We start from the raw sequence: 19,793 nt of genomic DNA, 5'->3' as shown, positions 1-19,793 counted from the left end.
TAGGAGAGATGGGGAAAACAGAAATCTCCTCCCATTTGGAGATGAATCATTCGGCCAACGCTATCGGCCCAGCACTTAGATTAGCATGCCTGGGCCGATAGAAACGGCCCGTGGCACTTATAAGGTTAATGGGGCACTGGGTACAATTGTTGGCTTTCAAACATACCCACGTGACAACAACATTCAGTTTGTCAATATTCTCTTTGACAAACTTTCAGAAGTGAAAAGGATAGGACGCTCAACAGCTCGATTTGTTCTCTTCAAAGACATGTATGTACATAGAGAACAATTTTCTCTAACTCTTGCATATGCAGTCACTATTCATAAATCCCAAGGTCTTACCCTAGACAAAGCATTGATAGATATAGGAAACACAGTCTTTAAAGAAGGCATGAGCTACGTAGCACTATCACGCTTATGTACACTTGACAGTCTTTTTCTAATCAACTTTGATGCAAGTAAAGTGAACGCTGATATTCCTTGCATTTTAGAATACAATAGACAACGTTCACTGTACACCCCCCCATCTGAAATCATATCCTGTTCCAGAAAACGGAAAACGTTGTAAAAGAAAACTAATTCAAACAGAAATGCAACAGGATCTGACTGCAAATCCTTCAAAGAGAGTAAAAGAAGCTAATACTTCATCAATTACCACAACCAAAGAAAAACCTATTAGTGAAAGTAAATCAGGTACTTCTTCAAAGAAGAAACATAAACTTCGAAAAAAATCACTCGGACACAGAACTATCTGGTCCATTCAAATTTTCAAATGAAACTGGTGTAAGTTGCTATGCAAATGTAGCAATAAATATTCTATTTCAATTGCCACCAATTGTAAACAACATTTACTTACACAGTACAGACCAATTGTGTTTGCAAATGTTAGTCCTTCATAGAAACGCAACAAACAATCCTGACAGCACGTATAGTGTTTACGGAATAAGACAAGAATTGGACGACTCTGCTGGAATGGTGAGGTTCACTATAAACTCACAAGAAGATCCACAAGAATTTCTAATGTACTTACTACAAGTACTCGAAAACAAAAACATACCTATAAATGAAATGTTCCAGATTTCATACATGTGGAAACATACATGCACTCTATGCAACAATGTGACAAAGGAACAAATCCCTAAATAGCGATTTTTGTATGTATCCATACCTTATTGTGAATCCATGCCATTTCAGCAACTTGTACAAAATCCAAACCATGGCAGATTATGTACTATCTGCAATTCAGATAATCGCTCCACCTTACTGATACAAACACATAGTAACTACATAATACTAATGCTTCTACGTTACAATGCAGATGGTATCAAAAACAACTGCAAGCTGACTGGATTCACAAACGGTCAAGTGTCACTTGGTAAGAAAACCTTCACAACAATAGGTATAATCTACCACGCAGGAGCCACAACCAATGCAGGTCACTAGACTGCATATATATTTAAAAAATGTGGATGGTTCGAATGTATTGATAGTAGCATTACTCTAAAGCAGAGTTTACCAGCAAATCTTACAAACGCTTATTTAATCTTCTTAAAGCCAAAACTTAATAACTAATCTGTACTTCAACATTAACAAAAATGTAATTAAAATACTATAAACAGTTATAATACCCCAACAGGTATCTAACTGCCCAAGATTGTACAACAACCACACAGATAAATGAATACCACTGAATTGTAACAAAAATACAGAGTTAGAATATGCCAACAGGTATCTAACTGTTTCAAAAATAGAACATTAACCAGAAACAAAAAGTGAACACTCAAAGGAAACAAAGAAATAGTTTGTAGCATAGCAAAGAAAGTTTTATTATTTTTTTTTATGCGACAAGGATTTTTTTTTTTCCCCCAGACCCAATGATTTGAAAAACAAACACAGAAACTGAGCAAAAGGCATAGTACACTGGTTTGTAAAGTAAATATGAGGGTAAAAAAAGCTCAAATGTCTATTACACAATGTAATAAGTCTTTATAAAATACAAACACTAACGTGCTCTTTTCTTTTATCACAGAAATTGAAAAAGAATATTTTCACCAAGTACTAAAGTCACGTAAGAAATATATTGAATCTCAACAAATGAAACAGTAAGTATAATTTCACACATTTCATACCTATTCGAATCAATACGTGTGATCTATGGCTGTAATATGGTGCAGTGGCTGTGGGCAGGGCCTAGAGTCTTGGATGTATAACCTACGGCCTACGGCCTGCGGCCATGCACCCAAGACTGTAGGTCCTACCCACAACCACCGCAGCATATCACACCCATTGTGGCTTATAACTTCAGTACTTACAACTTTGGTCTTGGGCGATGCCTACGGCCATGCACCCAAGACTCTACATCCTGCCCACAACCATCACATTATATGAAACCCACACTGGCTTGTAACTTCACAGCTTATAACTTTGGTCTTGGGTGCATGGCATGCGGCCATGCACCTAAAACTCTAGGTCTGACTTATAACTTCAGTGCTTATAACTTCAGACTTATAACTTCAGTGCTTATAACTTCAGACTTGGGTGCATGGCCTCTGGCCATGCACCGAAGACTCTAGGTCCTGGACACAACCAGTGCAGTATATGAAATCCATGGTAGCTTATAACTTCAGGGCTTATAGCTTTGGTCTTGTATGCATGCCCTTTGGCTATGCATCGAAGACTGTAGGTCCTGGCCAAACCCACCACAAGATATCACACCCATTGTGGCTTATAACTTTAGTACTTCGGCCATGCACCCTACACTCTAGGCCCTGCCCACAACCACCTGATAGATATTCAATTCTATGGCTGTATCTATGGGTGTGGTATGCTGTGGTGGTTGTGGCCAGGGCCTAGAGTCTTGGGTATATGGCCTACGGCCTACGGCTATGCACCCAAGACTCTAGGCCCTGGCCACAACCACTGCAGCATATCAGAACCATGGTGGCTTATAACTCATTGTCACACCCATACAATGAACCATTTTAAATGCGGCATATACTCAATTTGCACCCAAGCCTCTAGGCCCTGCCCACAACCACCTCATAGATATTTGATTCTATGGGTGTAATGTATGGGTGTGATATGCTGTGGTGATTGTTGCCAGGGCCTAGAGTCTTGGGTGTATGGCCTACTGCCTATGGCCTGCGGCCATGCACCCAAGACTCTAGGCCCTGGCCACAACCACCGCAGCATTTCACACCCATGGTGGCTTATAAGTCATTAGCACACCCATACAATGAAACATTTTAACTGCAGCATATACTGAATTTGCACCCAGGACTCTAGGCCCTGCCCACACCTACCAGATACATATTCGATTGTTTGGGTGTGATATGCTGCGGTGGATGTTGGCAGGGCCTAGAGTCTTGGGTGTATAGCCTACGGCCTACGGCCATGCACCCAAGACTCTACGTCCTGCCTACAACCACTGCACTATATAAAAACCATGATGGCATATAACTTCAGTGCTTATAACTTTGTTCTTGGGTGCATGGCCTTTGGCCATGCACCCAAGACTCTAGGTCCTCCCCACAACCACCTGATTGATGTTCGATACTACGGGTGTATGTATTGCTATGATATGCTGCGGTGGTTGTGGCCAGGGCCTAGAGTCTTGAGTGTATGGCCATAGATATTTGAATCTATGGCCGTGCAGTATATAAAACCCATAGTAGCTTATAACTTCACTACATATAATTTTGGTCTTGCCCTCCCCACAACCACCTGATCGATATTCGATACTACGGGTATATCTATTGCTGTGATATGCTGCGGTGGTTGTGGCCAGGGCCTAGAGTCTTGGGCGTATGGCCTACGGCCTACGGCCTACGGCCATGCACCCAAGACTCTAGGCCCTGGCCACAACCACTGCAGCATATCACACCCATGGCGGCTTATAAGTCAGTACCACACCCATAGAAACAAAAAATTTAACTGCAGCATGTACTCAATATCAATATTCCCTAACACCACGCGAGTCCTTAGAACAGTTTCAATGTGCCTGCGCACAGCACGGATGGAAATATTATCCTTTCGAGACCCCTCATTTACAGTAATCACAAACATCCCGGACAGTGCGGGCATGGCAAATACATCATTAGCACCTGCCGCCTAAACAAATACAGTATTTCACACATCTCTTACTCTCTAAACCTCCCCAAGCACTCTGACACACCAAGACACTCTCCAAAACAGCATTTCACCTCTTGTCGACGACGCGCTGTCGGCGGATCCAAGATGTCGGGCGCATCCAAACAATCTGAAGCACATCACGCCTCACTGTAGCCAATCGAAGGACACGTCACGTGTCTGCGGTCATGACGCGAGCCCCTTAGCCAATCGTTATCTTGTCCGCGGAGCGAACAGGGAAGTGTGACCGCGGTGCGGACATAGATATCACTAATTTTTTGAGACATACATTTTGGTGGTTTTAAGTGAAACCACTGGACGGATTCTCAACAAATTTACAAAAGCATGCTTTTGGGACCAAGCTGCTGCTCCTGTGGCAAATTTGGTGACAATCCGTCCAGCGGTTTGGGCTGTAAGCATGCGCAAAGTTTTTGCCCCATTCAGTCAATGGGAAAAAAATACGTTTTGGGACCCCCTCTATAACTTTTCCCCCCTGGACCAAACCTCACCAAACTTTGCAAATAAATTCAGAGTGGGCCATATACCTTTTTTGCAAAGTTTGCCATGTTTTGGTGCTTCAACGTATAAGCGGACATTGCACTGACTATACTTTGCAGCAGACATGCATTTTGACAATTCTCTCTCATGCACAGTGTTATCATCCCGTGATATTTATATCCTAGTTGGAGATCAAATATATTAATGTTGCATATCTGCAGGTGGAAAAAATAAAGGACATGACGGTCTAGTGTTTGGGAATGTAGCAGACACGTAATCACGTAGCGGAAACCAGCGCGATAACAGCCGGACAACTGTGCTGGGAGTTCTAAAGGTAGACGTTCGCTGCGAGAGTGTTGCGATCAAGTTAAGGCAGTTACGGTGAATGAACTGGTCCTCGTATTCGGGTTACATTAAGGGAGTGCTTGGGTCTTGGGCCATGAGCCAATATTTGGCTTTGTTCTTGAAGACTGAGAATGAGGGTTCTAATCTAAGTGAGGTAGGTATAGAGTTGCATAGTTTGGAAGTGAGCACCGGGAAACTGGCCCCACCAGATTTTTGTAATTTGAATCTGGGTATGTTGTAAAGCACAATGTTGCAGGGTGCAGTGGAGGACAGGAAGGACCCATGAGTATGGGGGAGTGGGCAGAAATGGAGGCAGGGTGCGGGAACATACTTCCACACATTTTTTATAAACATTTTGACCACTGAATCCCTCACAATCTTTTAAGGAATAATTGGGGAATAATTAGCTGTAGGTGAGTGACAGCAAGTCACTGCTGTTTCTGTACCTCTGCGCATATGAAGGGAGAAATGCATTCTACTGTGACCCATTATGTGTTGTGCTCAAATAGTACATGCATGCACGCACAGCAGCAATATGAAGGAACTGAGCTGAATAGCTGATAAATGACTACCTTGTAATGTCGGCATGCAGCGCATGTTTAGTGACTAGAAAAGCAAGCTGACAAGAGGAAGATAGTGCCCGCACTCGCCCTTATTACCCTTTGTCTCTGCAAATGCTCCAGTGAGTAGTGTGTCAGCGGTTTGCATGTTTAACACCTCTCCGCAGGAAGCAGATCATGGAACACGTTCTGAGATGTCTTCATGCGCGTCTCATGGTCCTTTTCCTGCGCATACTTTGGGGATTCTTTCTCAGTCTCAGCATTGTTACAGAGTAATGAGCATGTGCGCATGCGTGAGCCTCGTTTGGGCTCACGCATGCACGTTTATAATAAATGCGTCCGGAACGGTAGTTGCCGCCGGGACCTCGCAAACCCCAGACGTGTCCAAGAATGAGTGAACAAGAAGGTGAAGCAGCGGCACCTGCGCAAGTGTCACGTCGACAGCATGGCACTCTGGCACTGATGCTGGAATTCTACACATCCGGTCCTCCCTCCCAAGATGGGGCCCAAGTGGCTCATATGGATCAAGAAACTGGACATGTTCTTCAGAACGACTGGGCAAGACGACGACGACGCCAAAGTGGCGACGCTGCTGTACTCAGTGGGGACCGAGGTGCTCCGCATCTATGAGTCATTGAACATTCAGGTGGTAACATATGACGCCATTAAGATTGCTCTTCAGAATCATTTCATACCGCTTTTGAATGTGGACCGATTCGTGATGTGTAGTGAAAAGCAACATGACGATGAGTCCTTGGACGATGAGTCCCTGGACCAATTCTGTGCGTGACTGCGCCAACCGCCAACTGTCAGGCACGTGTAGATGGGACAATGATGAAGCGATGATAAGAAACCAGCTAATACAAGGGTGCAATTTGAGTAAGCTGCGAAGGCAGATCTTGCAGGAGCCTGGGATGACGTTGGCTCAAATCCTAGACAATGGCAGGGTATATGAACTAGTGGAAAGCAGAAGGGCAAGAATGGACGCGGCCGTACGGCCAAGCAAAGGGGAAGAGGCTTTTGCCCTAGGAAAGGCCACTCCATCGAGGTCTCGGTGGAGCCAAAAACGTCAGGACACATCCCCCGCCCAGGGCACCCCAGCAGTGTGTCAGTACTGTGGTTACGATCTACCACACGCAGTGGACTGCCCTGCAAGGATGTGCAGAGCTGCAGCACCAGTGATGACCCACAGGGGCCCTGCGAGACCGAGCAGTGGAAATTTCAGGAGGCCACGGAGCATAGCCACGCTGGAACAAGACATGCAGAGACTCAACATAGCTGAAGAGGAAGAAGAGGACGAAGAAATATTCGAATTTACAAATTCGGGGGGCGACACACCGCTGCTAATCCAAGGGTCTTTGTCGCAGAGTTACCCATGGCCCTAAAGCGATCAAAGCCAGGTTTTATGTGACGGATGTCAGCCCACTTTTGCTCCTAAGCTGCGCAGCGTTCAAGGCCCTGAACAATGTTCATTTCACGTTAGCAGTGTACCAGTCAGACATTGAACAGCTCCTAAGCAAGTTTGGAAGCATCTTCCATGGGGTGGGCAAATTAAAAGCAAAGCCGATTCGCTTGCACATTGACGAGACTGTAAGGCCCACTGCCCACTGTAAGACTGTAAGGCTCACTGCCCTCAAGCACAGGAGGATACCCTTCCATTTGAGAACGCAAGTGGAGAAAGAGCTGCAGACTCTAATTGAGATGGACATTATCGAGAAAGTTGAAGGGCCCACGCCGTGGGTATCGCCAATTGTAGTAGCGCCAAAACCCAAGCAACCAGGTGCTGTCCGCATCTGCGTGGACATGAGGCTGCCAAATGCGGCCATAAAAAGGGAGCACCACATTACCCCAACGTTGGATGATATTGTCAGTGAGCTGCAAGGGGCCAAAGTGTTTTCAAAGTTGGACCTACGTTCCGGGTACCATCAGCTTGAACTTCACCCAGAATCACAGTACATCACGACCTTCACGACCCATGAGGGGTTATATCAATTTAAGAGACTCAGCTTTGGCGTATCCTCCGCCGCCAAAGTGTTTCAAAACACCATTAGGGGAGCACTGGCCGGCTTGCGTGGGCTCCTCAACATGAGCAACGATATTTTAGTGTTTGCGTTGTCGGAAATGGAACACATGAAGAGGCTAGAACTGACCCTGCAGAGATTGAGCAAACTTGGTCTGACGTTACACCGAAGTAAATGCAAATTCTTCAGAGACCGCATAGAATTTTTCGGATTTATCTTTCACGCAGGGGGAATATCACCCGACCCGGAAAAGGTTTGCGGCATTCGCGAGGCTGCAGCACCAGAATCACCAGCAGAAGTCTGCAGCTTCCTTGGAATGGTGAATTATTGCGGCCGATTCATCAAGGGACTAGCGTCGCTCTCTGAACCCCTCCGAGCCCTGACAAAGATTGACGTGCCATGGACATGGGACAAAAGGGAACAAAAAGCGTTCCAGGACATCAAACTGCACTGTCAGACCAAGACACCATGGCATACTTTGATCCAGCGATTGAATCGGAAATTGTGGTGGATGCCAACCCCGTAGGCACGGGGGCTATACTGCTGCAGGCAGGCGCACAAGGGAACATGTGTCCAATCGCATACGCGAGCAAGGCGCTATCTGAGACAGAGAAAAGATACTCTCAAATTGAGAGAGAAGCGCTGGCAATTTTATGGGGCTGCCGACACTTTCGCCTCTAGATCCTTGGGAAGCCTGTGGTCGTGGTCACAGACCACAAACTCCTGATCCCCATCATGGCCGGGGCGTCCTCGAAACCTCCCCCACGCATTGAACGCTGGATGCTGTCACTCATAGAATATGGGGTGAAACTTCAGTACAGGCCAGGGACAAACAACCCTGCGGTCTACCTGTCCCGCCATCCTAACAGCAGACAGGAGCAAGGCCAGGGAGAGGTTGTGGCATGGCAGGAATTAATTTACAATGTCGTGAGGTGGCCATGCCGGTTGCACTGTCGAGAGAAAGTGGCGATAGAGCATCAGACGAAGATGAAATATTCAAGGTCATCCAGTCAGCCATCAGGAGCAGGGAGTGGAAGGAGATCCTGAACAACAATGCAAGGCGAGAGGTGAGAGCGCATGGGATTTGCAAGTGCTGTGGAAGGTGAGGCACGAACTGTCGATTTCAGAGGAAGGCCTGCTCCTGCGCGGCCGACAGATAGTGATCCCATGTGCACTCGTGCCTAAGGTGCTTGAAATTGCGCATACAGGCCACCAGGGGTCCACCAAAACCAAAGCAAGGTTGAGGCCAAAAGTGTGGTTTCCAGACCTAGAAGAGAGAGTGGATGAACATGTGCAGAGAAGCCTGCCGTGTCAGGCCGCAAGTCCAGCAGAAAGGGCACCCCCCATAAATTCCATGGACCGGAGCGAACACCCGTGGGGGACAGTACACGTAGATTTTGGCTCAACAGGCAGAGGAATGTACTTCTTGGCTGTCATAGACCAGTGGTCAAGATATCCCGAAGTAAAGCTGGTAGAATCCACCGTGTGCGACAACACAATCTTAGCCCTAGAGAAAATGTTTGCGACCCACAGGTTTCCGACCGTCCTATGCTCAGACAATGGGCCACCATTTATGGGGAGTCAGTTTGCAAAGTATATGGAGGAGAGGGCAATACAACACAGAAAGGTGACAACCTTATGGGCCAGGGCGAATGGAGAATTGGAGAGATTCATGAGGACTTTAAACAAGACATTTCGGATCTCTGCAAATGGAGGGGGGAACTAAGGAGAAACTTGATTGAGTTCTTGCGTGAGTACAGAACAACCCCCCATCAGTCCACTGGGGTTTCCCCAGCGGAGGTCCTGTTCAGGCGATGCCCAAGAGGTCTCCTCCCTGAACTTGAGGGGAGAGCACCAGGAGTGATCGATGACACAAGGGTAAGACAAGAAAGAATGGCCAGGAATGAGGAGAGCGAGAGGAGACACCTACAGGAGAAGGAAGTGTCGGTGGGCGATACCGTGCTGGTGATGAACTGCCATCCCGAGGAGAAACTGTCGCTCACATACGAGCCTCAACCCTGGAGAGTGACACACGTGAGAGGTTCAATGGTAACCGCTGCCAATGGGAGAGGGGCGGTAACCAGGAACAAGTCGTTCTTCAAACAGGTGGACTCTGGTCAGGAGGAAAGGCCGCCGGAAGAGGCACCTGAGCCGGGAGCAAGGGAAGAGCCGCCAGAGGCAGAGAGAGCAGGGGAACCTGGACCCAGTGAGGACCACCGCCACTGCCGACCTTCGGGAGTAGCAGTCGGTAGCCGGCCAGACATGGTCGACAACCTCCAGCTCCATTCAAAGACTACATCATGGACTCAGGTGACTGAGACGGCCCCAGCCAGAGTTAGGCGACTCACGTTGCGTCTGTATTGTTTGGTTTCTGTTTAAAGAAAAGGAGGGATGTTACGGAGTAATGAACATGTGCGCATGCGCGAGCCTCGTTTCGGCTCACGCATGAGCATTTATAATAAATGCGTCCGGAATGACAGTTGCTGCCGGGACCTTATCGGTAGGCGTGTGTGTGATTGCGAGACAGCCCAAGGTGCTCCTACTGGTTAACAAGCATGTGCCATGGCTGATCATTAAGTATGAGCAGTTTGTTCCCTTTCCTGCCTATACTTTGGGGATTCTCTCTCAGTCCCAGCATGTGCCATGGAAGATCATTGAGCATGCGCAGTGTGTTCCTTTTCATGCGTTTACTCTGGTGCTTCTCTCTCAGCGCTCAGCACATGGTTTTGCTGTCTCAGAGCCAGGCATGTTGACACCTCTGCGTAAGACATTAATCCTTGAGCATGCGCAGTTTGATCCACGAGTCACGTGTGCCCAGCTCATCGTGCTTTTACTGCGCTTGCTTTGGGGATTGTATTTCAGCACTGCGCATGCTCCGGGAATCAGTATCTGAGCAGTGCGCATGTTTTTCTTCGGCTTTGCCGATGCAGATCTTTATCTCGGCCAATCAGCAGTCGCTCTCCGAGGTGGTCCCGAGCGGGGGATGGGCTTCATTTCGTCTTCCTGGGACATCAAATACTACGTTTTCAATGTGAAATACATCCAGCAGTGGAAGTGGGCTGGAACCAAAGAGTACGACGTTCCTTTTTTTTTTAAAGAGTACTTTCTTTTTAAATGCATCCCTACTGGCGACTCGAACTTGGGCCTTCCCGATATCAAGCCAGTGTAGCCTTGCACTGCTTTATAATCTCTCACGTGTTTGAAAGGGATAATTTATTTCAATAGACTGGGATGTAAAGCCCGGTTTGACAGGGATCTGGGTCTGCCAATGAATGCTTGTAGGATCCTGTTTAAGAGGTGTGACCAGTGAAGGGGAGGCTGCATGAAGGTGCAGGCTGAATGGGATAATGACACACTAATGTGGTCATTTAAATCCATTTTCTTCAGTTTTACTAGAACTGTTGTAAAACACAATGTTGCAGGGTGCAGTGGAGGACAGGAAGGACCCATGAGTATTGGGGAGTGGGCAGAAATGGAGACAGGGTGAGGGAACATAATCCTCTTGGTGAGAAAGCAATCCTCTTTTTTGGCCACGTGTTAAGTTGTCTCTGCTTGTTCTTCATAAACCTCCAGTTAATCCTGTCTGTGTACGTGATGGAGGATGCATTACTGGTGGGGAGAGCAGATGTCTTGTGTTTGTAGTATTTAATTAATAACGTAAGAATGTCTTCCATTTCTAGATCTACACACACTATTGTGTCATCCTACTCTGCACAACGTAAGAAGCAGAGGCACCGAAAGGTAAATAACTGCTGTAGTTTGTTTCTCTGCACAGGTTGCTCTATGCTTCTGAGATAGCCTGTCTCCCGCCCTGCGTTCCTGGACCATTCATGTCCCCATCTCTCCTGTCTTGTCTCCATTTCTCTCTGCTGCCTCATCCTGGAGGTGGTGTCCAGATCCAGGTTTAGGGTCCATGTGTGTGGCCCAGTGGACTAATACATTATCTAGAAGGATCCATGTGTGTGTCCTCATAGTCACTGGTCCACCCAGCCCTGCATCCATCCAAGATTAACAGAATGAGTACCGCTGAGTTGTGTAACAATGAACATCTGTTAGCTTCTGTCTATAACACCAAAATGCACCAGTGGGAGGCGGGGGGCTGCACTCTACAAATACACCTATTATTTTATGTTAATACATTCCCCTGTGCCTTCCTATTAATTAATAATTTGCTATTGGACCTGTATGGTGGATCACAGCACTTTGCTATAGGGGTGGAGGAGTGGAGTTCTACAAGTGAATTAAATAGGCACATTGGTAGCTACAAGTCGTGTTTGGTTGTTCTCCTTCCAGATCACCTGGGGAGCAACAGAACACCGGATATGCACTTGGACATCTATCTAGGTGTTGTTTCGTGTCTAGACATGAATGAGGGAGCATTCTGGAGTGGAATTGAGAGCATGAGGTAGAGTCGATGGAAAGGATGGTATGGAGTGCGGAAGTATGACCGACCCACCCTCCCCTTGCCTGTCCACCCGCTAGAGGGGCATCAGCAAGAGGTGACTGAAAAGGAAGCCCGATTTTCACGCTTGTGAAGGGAGGTGAGTCAAGGACAGTGACATGCTCGCTTACACGTTCAGGTGATCAGAGTATTACAGGCTCCTGAAATCATCTGTATCCCTTATTTATTAACTTATTGTCACCAGTTATTGGAAATAATGATCCACTGGCATTGTTAGACACCCAAATAGTGGAATCCTAAACAAACGGTAACTTGTTAAATTCCATTTGGCAATTTTGCACGATATTGGTGTGGTGTTGGAACCATTTTGTGCTCACCAGTTTGAATTGGTATCAGGCCCGGTTTGTGATGGCTCCAATTCCTGGTCACCCCGCTCCCACTCCTCCTCCTCACCTGATTCAGATTCCGGTTTTGCTCCGAACCTCTTTCACCATAAAGTTTTTTCTTTGCTGTGCAGATAAGGTCGGCCGCGAGAGGAAGCCACCCTGACCCTTTGAAAGGAGGTCCAGGAGGGGCACTCCTTCCGCAGCAGACCGGTCCGGGGAAAAAGCCTTACGGCATAAAAAACCCCTGTCTTGATGGATTGTAGAGGAGATCCGGAGGAATACGTATGTTCCGATGTAGGAGACCCCTGGTCGTTCCAGCAAACGTGCACAAGGCGGTGGGAGGTAAGTTGGAGGAATACAGGTAAGCAAATACGGAGAAAAAATGGGGTAGCAGGCAGAAGGAGAGAGGGGAGCACTAGGACAGAGCAGAAGCAAGTCGAAAACAGGAAGGAAAAACAAGCAAGAGCACGAGGAAAAACAGCGTGTTAACCCGAAAGCCTAAACGCGAAGGGTTGCAATGCGTCGGCTTCCGGGTTGAACGTAAGGAAAAAGGCTTGCGACGGCGTAACCAGAAAGGCTAGACCATCACACTACGGTGCATGGGAACGTGGCGGCATACTCAATGGCGGCTCATACGCCAACGGGGCCACAACCGCCAGCTTCCACGGTTTGTGACAGTATACCCCCCTCCCATACCTATACCACCAGGTTTACCCGGATGGAGTCTATGGAAGCGTCGGGTGAGAATAGGGGCATGAATGTGGGAGACAGGCTCCCAAGAATCCTCGGAACGAGGATAACCTTTCCAGGATACTAAATACTCCAGCCGGCCCCTTCTGTATCTGGAATCTACTATGGCCGATACCTCATACTCCTCTGGGGAGGATGGCACAAAATCCGGTATCCCTTTCTTACTAATAGAAGGGGTGTCTGGATCCACCGGACGAAGGAGGGAGGAATGAAAAACCGGGTGTATGCGATGCATACTCTTGGGAAGCAGCAATTTATATGACACGGGATTAACCCTCCTAGAAATCTTGAAAGGTCCCAAATACCTAGGAGATAATTTGGATGGATGGAGCCACCGAGGTAGGAACTTAGTAGATAGCCATACCCGATCCCCTTCCTTCCAATCGGGACAGGGGGTTCGAGATCGATCAGCCTGTCCCTTGTATCTCCTTCTAGACAAAAGTAAGTTCTGCTGAGCAACCTTGTGGGCTAAGGCTATGTCTGCCAAAGTGGATTCTATGGTAGGGATTGTGGAAGGGGGATTACAAACAGGAAGAATGCCACGAGGATGCATTCCGTAAGTGCAGAAAAAAGGGCCAAGGCCCGTGGCAGTATGTATGGCATTGTTATATGCGAATTCTGCTGTCGATAATAATGCAACCCAGTTGTCCTGCAAGCTATTGGTATAACACCCAAGATACTGCTCAAGGGAGGCATTGAGTCTTTCGGTTTGGCCATTAGTTTGAGGGTGGAAACCAGAGGAGAGTGCCCGCTCGATACCTAACCGCTGACATAAGGCCCCCCAGAAATGGGAAGTAAACTGGCTACCTCGATCGGATATTATTTTATCAGGCAGACCGTGTAACCTAAATATCTCCTTAAGAAATACCTCTGCCATCTCCGATGCGGATGGGACTCCTGGAAGCGGAGTGAAGTGAGCCAGTTTCGAGAAAGAATCCACCGTAACCATCAAACAAGAGAACCCTTGGGACGGAGGTAAGTCGACTATGAAGTCTGTCGAAATCTGAGACCAGGGACGAACAGGTGCCTCTGATTGCACTAGCAAGCCATAAGGTTTATGAGTGGGATTTTTACTCTTGGCACAAACCTGACAGGTGCGGCAATACCTCTTAACGTCTTGAGTGAGAGAGGGCCAGAAGAAAGAACGGGATATCAAGTCAAAAGTACCTCGTATGCCTCTATGCCCAGAAGTAACGTGGTCATGACCCCATTTCAGGATCCTTTGTTGTAAAGGCTCGGAAGGGATGCATAGCCTCCGGTCAATGAATAAAAGACCTTCAGACCATCTAACCCGTCTCCGCAGGTTGAGGGGCACCCTATTTTCCAGCTCCGGGGTGGTAACAGATCTGACATCCTGGAGGAAGGAGGCAATAACCCCCACCACCCGGTTACGGGGAAACATGTACTCTAATGGCGGAGCCAACTGAGCGGCATGTGAGTCTCGCCTGGACAACGCATCTGCTAGACTGTTTTGGGTGCCAGGAATGTACGTGATAGAAAAATCATATTGGCTGAAAAAATGGGCCCAGCGTGCCTGTCTGGAATTGACACATTCCATGTTCCTGAGCACCTGCAAGTTCTTATGGTCAGTGCGCAGTATAACCGGATGGGCACTTCCTTGTAACAGATGTCTCCATTCTTCACACGCAGTCTTAAGGGCCAACAATTCCTTTTCAATTACTGAGTAATTTCTTTGGCTTGCTGACAGGGTCTTGGAGAGATAGGCCACAGGGTGTTCTTCTCCGTCCTTAGATTGTAAGAGTACGGCTCCCAAAGCACTTGCAGAGGCATCAGCTTCAACTATAAAAGTTCGGGTCTGGTCTGGCTGATGCAGGACAGGAGCAGTACAGAACATCTTCTTTAAACTCTGGAAAGCTTGGTTGGCTTGGTCAGTCCAGACAAAGTTTCTGGAAGTTTACTCTTTCTTGAGTAAAGCTGTGATAGGTAGAACAATTCGGGAAAATTGTCTGATGAATTTCCTGTAAAAATTAGCCAGACCCAAAAACCTTTGTACATCCTTCTGGGAGGATGGAGCGGGCCATTCCAAGATGGCCGTCACCTTCCTGGGATCCATCGATATGCCTTCTTGGGAGAGGATGTAACCTAAGTAAGGAACAGAGGAGGTCTTAAAGACACACTTCTCGGGTTTGACCAGGAGGTGTTGAGATTGAAGACGAAGGAGAACAATCTTCAGATGCTGGGCATGTTCTTGGGGAGAAGACGAAAATACCAAGATGTCATCGAGGTAGACAATAGTGTTCACATACAACAGATCAGAAAACAGGCGGTCCATAAACCGTTGAAAAATCGCCGGGGTGTTGACTAACCCGAATGGCATGACTTTGTACTCAAACAAACCAAAAGGAGTTCTGAATGCGGTTTTCCATTCATCCCCTGCTCTTATGCGTAGAAGATGGTAGGCACTCCGTAGATCTAATTTCGAAAAGATGGTAGCTCCTTGAACGGCCTCCAAAATGTCGGAGATCAGGGGCATAGGATAGCGATCACGAACGGTGACCCTATTAAGGCCCCTATAATCGATACAAGGCCGTAGCTCAGATGAATCACGTTTCTGTATGAAAAAAAGAGGGGCTCCAGCTGGGGATCTTGAAGGCTGGATGAGCCCATTGGTTAGATGGGAATCCAGGTAGGTGCGTAGGACCTTCTTTTCTGTGATGGATAACGGAAACATGCGCCCGAAAGGCACTAAGGCATCTGGTACCAACTCTATGGCACAATCCTCCGGATGATGAGGGGGTAATTCCAAAATTGGATTATCTCTAAAGACTTCCCGGAAGTCAGCCAAATCAGGGGGTATACTACAAATGTCACATACTTCTTTGCGTTCGGGAGTCAGGATCTGCACAGTCTCTTTAGGTATCCGCGACAAACAATTTTGTCTACAGTATTCAGACTCAAAGGCCATAGTGTTCCGGGTCCAATCGATGGCTGGATTGTGTTTCCTAAACCAGGGGATACCCAGGATGATGGGGAAATGGGCGGCCCGGATAAGATCAAACTGTAATTGTTCCATGTGTTGAAGTATAAGTACCTTGAGAAGTTCAGTAGAGTGGGTTATGGGACCTGAAGACAAGGGTGATCCGTCTACACCTTCCACCTTTTGGATGTCTTCCCGCTTCAGCAGGGTGAGCCCTTGTTGGTGTGCCCACTGGGTGTCCATAAAAATTCCCGCGGCACCGCTATCCAAAAGTGCCATGGTATGGAGTACTGAGGTTGGAGTTTCCAGTCGGATAGCCACCACCATGAGACGCGAGTCCATGGTGTCAGTGGGCGAGGATATGGTTACCGTGACATAGGGACTTGGAGTTAGACCTCGGAGACTCGTCCCCATTAGTTCCGAGGTAGATCGTTTCCCGGTCTCCTAGGGGGTACATCCGGACTGCTACGAAGCAGGTGAGAATTTGACCCACAATACATACAGAGGCCCAACTCTCTCCGTCTTCTTCTCTCATCTGAAGTTAAGGGCGCTCGGGCCACCCCTATCTGCATTGGTTCTTCCATTTTACTTCGGGATGGCAACGTAGGCAGGGAGGAGGCACCAGGAGTGTGGGGCACGGGGGGCTTATGCTTCCTTCGTTCTACCCTTCGTTCATTCAGCCGGTAATCAATCTGGAGCACAAGAGACATCAAATCCGATAAGGTGGTAGGTCGGGCTATGCGGGCTAGTTCGTCCTTGATTTCTTCCTTGAGACCACGACGAAATATGGTATATTGAGCCCGTTCTGGCCAACCTGCTTCGGTGGCAAGTCTCTTGAAAGTTGAAATGTACGTGAGTAAATCACTAGAGCCTTGCTGAACGTCTAGGAGTTCTTCGGCTGCTACATGCGTGATTTCGGTCTGCTCAAAGGTTTGCCTAAGCCGGTTCAAAAAAGCCCCATAATCGTGGGTGACGGGATCATTGTTTAGGACTTGCGGTGTTGCCCAGGCTAGGGCATTTCCAGTCATGTTGGATACCATAAATCCGACCTTGGTATGATCAGAAGAAAAGGTCTGGGGGCGAAATGCGAAATAAATGGAGCATGCTTCCATAAATTCTTTCAACTTCTTGGGGCTCCCGTCAAATTTGCCTGAAGACAAGGTCATAGGAGATAAGTCGATCTCACGAGTCTCTCGGGTAGCGATCAGCTGTCTTAGAGCGGTGTTGTCAGCTTTAACATTCTGTAGTTCTACGTTCATAGCCTGAACTGCAGTAACAAGTTCTTGGATCTGTTCGGGGGTGGCCATTGGTACACTTTGGCGTTGCAATCTATCAGGCCCGGTTTGTGATGGCTCCAATTCCTGGTCACCCCGCTCCCACTCCTCCTCCTCACCTGATTCAGATTCCGGTTTTGCTCCGAACCTCTTTCGCCATAAAGTTTTTTCTTTGCTGTGCAGATAAGGTCGGCCGCGAGAGGAAGCCACCCTGACCCTTTGAAAGGAGGTCCAGGAGGGGCACTCCTTCCGCAGCAGACCGGTCCGGGGAAAAAGCCTTACGGCATAAAAAACCCCTGTCTTGATGGATTGTAGAGGAGATCCGGAGGAATACATATGTTCCGATGTAGGAGACCCCTGGTCGTTCCAGCAAACGTGCACAAGGCGGTGGGAGGTAAGTTGGAGGAATACAGGTAAGCAAATACGGAGAAAAAATGGGGTAGCAGGCAGAAGGAGAGAGGGGAGCACTAGGACAGAGCAGAAGCAAGTCGAAAACAGGAAGGAAAAACAAGCAAGAGCACGAGGAAAAACAGCGTGTTAATCCGAAAGCCTAAACGCGAAGGGTTGCAACGCGTCGGCTTCCGGGTTGAACGTAAGGAAAAAGGCTTGCGACGGCGTAACCAGAAAGGCTAGACCGTCACACTACGGTGCATGGGAACATGGCGGCATACTCAATGGCGGCTCATACGCCAACGGGGCCACAACCGCCAGCTTCCACGGTTTGTGACAATTGGTTCTACATTGATATTTCAGAGGTCACTTTGACACAGTTATAAGTTTTGACCCACTGGGTTTGGTGAAAGGTGCTGAATGGTGACTTTTGGCCCCTGGCAGTGGCACGCACAAATTGAATTATAGAATAGATAGCCATTGCAAATAGTGCATGGAGATCTCCGTACACATCATATTCACTTTATGTGGGATAGTGCTGATATAGGTGACACACGATTCTGGCAGCACATTTATTGTACAAGTTGTGTATCTTTTGAGTTTGTAATGTTGTAATATGTTATTTTTATTATATTTTTTTCATTATTTTATTATGTTTTCCATGTGCTGCCGATGACATGTTGATTTACCAATTCTTCTGGTAATGTATACCCCCATATTTCAACATTCTTGTTTGTTGTGTTTTCTGTATTTCATGTGTCCTGGTTTATAAATGGGGACTCTTATATGCACTGAAAAATTGTACACAATAACTGTTGAACAGAGTTTTGCCTTGAAGAAGACCGAGAGAGGTCGAAACACATGTTGGCACATCACTCTGTCATGTGATATCACAAACTGGATGTGAAGAACATTACATTTCGCAATTTTTCATTCACGTGTTATTAGTAACATATATTGCACATTGATTGTGCATGAGGGCTTTTTACTATCAAGTTGTTCTAACTAATTGTTTTGGCAGCGCATCCAAAATGTTGGAATACCCAGTGTTCTATTCGTTTTGTTAAGTGGTTTTGAGGTGCCCGCTTGTTCCCTCAGGGTGCAGCAGCCTGTCCTTTGAGTTTAAACAGGGTCAATTTTTCCAATAACAATTGCTCAAGCGCTTACAGTTACCTGGCACACCTCAGTCTTCCTGTTCTGTTTTCCTAATTTAGATCAAAAGCTCAATACCTTACAAGGGCGACTACTAAAATCTGCTCTTCATCTTTCTGCTTCCATCCCCAACTGTTATTTTTCGCCATGAGCTGGGAATAATATCACTCTCATGCAGATGAGATTGGAGAGCACTTTCTAATTACAGTAGAATTCTTGTTCCATCTGGAAATTCCCTTTATCACGACTTACACCAAATGTCAAAGTGCTGTAGTTCACATTATTTTATGGCCATTAATGCAAGGATGCTACTAACATTGGATGATATTGGGGTCAAAACGTCCGATGTACAGTTGCGTCCTGGTTAGGTTAAAAAAAAAAACGTTTTGAACGCGATTGGTCCAGGATTTTGGATTAACTCACCAAGTTTAGCACTTATAAAGAATACGCTAAGTTTACCCGAAAAAGGGATGGTGGTTGTTCTTATTTAGCAATTTTTCCATGTAACATCTCACACATGCATTTTATGCGCTTTAAAATGAATCAACTGCATACGTGGGAAAGGACATTACACTGGGGTGAACCTAAGGACAGCAGTAAAACTATGACTTGCAGATTTCCAAATTGTGTTGAACCAGAGGAAACGCTAAAACGTCTCATATTGGAATGTCCTTACTTTAGAGAATCAAGAACCACCCAGTTGAAGCGATTTGTCGATATTGACTATGTTGATTGTATGGATTCCCTGTGGAATCGGATGATGCTTGGTCAAGGGAGAGCCTTAATTGCATTAGTTGAATTCTTAAAGCTGATTGAAAATGAAATATCAATTTTGTAATCATTGGTATCTTTGTGCACTTTACATCTGGAAATACTAGTGATATGTTTTAGTATCTGTTAATGTTCCTTGTAACGTTGTGATAAAGGATGCATTCACTCAAATTATCTC

General features: G+C 46.8%; 1 protein-coding gene across 5 annotated transcripts in view; it reads left to right on the top strand.

Annotated features, from left to right (window-relative positions):
- The first annotated feature begins 10,466 nt into the window (after positions 1–10,466).
- LOC138498527 (zinc finger protein 432-like) overlaps positions 10,467–19,793 on the top strand; it is a 103,270-nt gene continuing 93,943 nt past the window's right edge. For 4 of the 5 annotated variants that reach the window (XM_069622305.1, XM_069622310.1, XM_069622303.1 and 1 more), the window contains exons 1-2: positions 10,485–10,624; positions 11,233–11,293. The gene's annotated coding sequence lies outside the window, so the exon portion shown is untranslated. Of the gene's footprint in view, positions 10,625–11,232; positions 11,294–19,793 lie in introns of all 5 variants that reach the window. The other variant, XM_069622311.1, reaches the window with a different exon arrangement.

Source organism: Ambystoma mexicanum, chromosome 5q (assembly GCF_040938575.1).
Source record: "Ambystoma mexicanum isolate Mex_15411 chromosome 5q, UKY_AmexF1_1, whole genome shotgun sequence".
NCBI lineage: Eukaryota > Metazoa > Chordata > Amphibia > Caudata > Ambystomatidae > Ambystoma > Ambystoma mexicanum.
Note: the sequence above shows the minus strand (reverse complement) of the source record. Positions and strands in the feature narration are given on the sequence as shown.